This window comes from Manis javanica, chromosome 18, assembly GCF_040802235.1.
Source record: "Manis javanica isolate MJ-LG chromosome 18, MJ_LKY, whole genome shotgun sequence".
NCBI lineage: Eukaryota > Metazoa > Chordata > Mammalia > Pholidota > Manidae > Manis > Manis javanica.
In genome coordinates this window covers 5038879-5041049 of record NC_133173.1, presented here as the reverse complement: position 1 = coordinate 5041049, position 2171 = coordinate 5038879, and the positions used below count along the sequence as shown (strand labels likewise).

Sequence of the window (2171 nt, the reverse complement as noted above, 5' to 3'; positions counted from 1 at the left end):
ATGTATCATGTACCTAAACATAAAAGTTAAAACCATTAAACTTATAGAAGAAAACTGGGGAAAATCTTTCTGACGTTGAAAGGCAAAGATTTCTTAGGTAGGACACAAAAACCATTATAAGGAGGAAAACTGGAAATTTGAACTTACAAATTAAAGACTTCTGCTCTTTGAAATTCACTGTTAAGGAAATGAAAAGGAAAGCCACAGACTAAGAGAAAATATTTCCAATACTTACATTCATCAAAGGACTTGTATCCTGAATATACAAAGAATATAAAGAACTCTTAAAGCTCAATAAGAATTTAACGACCCCTACACACACGGTGGCCAAAAGATTTGAACAGATGTTTCAAAAAGAAAATATACAAGTAGCCAATAAGCACACCCAAAGATGCTCAACATTTTAGTCCTAGAAATCATTGTGAGTTACCTCTATACATTCATTTGAATAAAATTTAAAAGACTGACCGTGAACATATTCTATAATTGGAATGATACAGAGATTAGCATGGCCCCTGTGCAAGGGTGACATGAAAATCCATGAAGCATTCCATAGTTTCTAGTGACAAGACAGGACAGTAGGTACTGTGAAATAACATTTGAAGAATTATGTTTGTGGTTTTCAACACTTAAAAGTTAAGAAAATAAAAATTGAAGATTTCAGTGCATCTACAACTTTACACTTGACTAAATATCTACCCATTACACTAAATATCACCTGATTCATATTTAGATATTTATAGAAATAAAACTTCTTGTTGTATTATCTGATCTTCCACAAATATTAGAGTATCATCTTTATGCATCACTTGTCATGAACTGTTCTATTTTCCCTTTAGAAAAAAAAGAAGTATTTCTTTACAAGTAAATGTTTTTCAATTGAAGTTGAGTAAAATATATATTTTTTAATTATATATTTATATTTAAAGTTGACTTATATTTTTATTTATTTTACATGTATATATAATACATATTCATATATAATAAGGAAAAGACTAGTAAAACCAAGTGTTAATGAGAATGTGAAGTAATTGGAATTCTCACACATTGTTCCTAGGAATTCGAAATGGTACAACCACTTCGGAAAGTATTTGATAGTTTCTTATGAAAGTGAACATACAGCCACCATATAACCCAACAATTCTACTCCTTGATATTTACCCAAGAGAAATAAAATATATGTTTACACACACACACACACACACACACACACACACACACACACACACACACACACACACTTGTTCGCAATGGTTTTATTCATAATAGCCTGAATCTAGAAACAATTCAAATATGCATCAATAGGTGAAATAAATCAACAAATCATGTTATATCCCTGCAATGAAGTACTATTCAGCAATTACAAAAACGAACTAGGGACACAGATGACATGGAAGAATATTAAAATCAAGCTAAGCAAAAGAAATTGACACAGAAAATTAGAGATCACATGCATTAGTTTCCTAGGGCTGCTATTACAAATTACCACAACTCTGGTACCTTAAAACAACAAGAATTTATTTTCTCAGAGTTCTGGATGCCAGAAGGCCAAAATCAAGGTGTCATATGGCCTCACTCCCCTGGAGGCTCTGGGGGAGAATCCATGACTCGCTTTTTCCAGCCTCTGGTGGCTGCCAGTGTTCCTTGGCTTATGGCCACATCTCTACATGCATTAGTTCTCTGCTTCTGTCCTACGTGGACTTCTGTGTGTGTGTGTGTGTGTGTGTGTGTATGTGTGTGTGTGTGTGTGTGTGTGTGTGTGTGTTCTGGGCCCACTCAGATCACCCAGAGTTATCTCCTCATCTCAAAATCCCCTCTGTAAAGACACATTTTGCAAATAAGGTGATATTTACAGGGATTAGGGCCTGATATCTTTGGGGCCACCTTCAACCCACCACATCACATGATTCCATTTACATGTAATTCTAGAAGGAATAAAACTAACCTATAGTAGCAAAAAGAGGTGGTTGTCTGAAGCCAAAGCAGGTAGTTGATTGGCTGCAAAGGGGCATGTGGGAACTTTCTGGTGTGAAGGAAACACTTTACATCATGACTAAGGTGATGATTACATGACTGTAGATTTATCAAAACTCACTAAACTTGACCCTTGCGATGGTTACATTTTATTATACGTAAATTACACTTCATTAAAATTAATTTTAAAAGAAGAC

General features: G+C 34.3%; 1 non-coding gene across 1 annotated transcript; it reads left to right on the top strand.

The window, feature by feature from the left end:
* Nucleotides 1–453: 453 nt before the first annotated feature.
* Nucleotides 454–560, top strand: LOC118968772 (U6 spliceosomal RNA). Its single transcript, XR_005056624.1, has one exon. It is a non-coding gene; the product is annotated as a U6 spliceosomal RNA (small nuclear RNA).
* The last annotated feature ends 1611 nt before the right edge of the window (nucleotides 561–2171 follow it).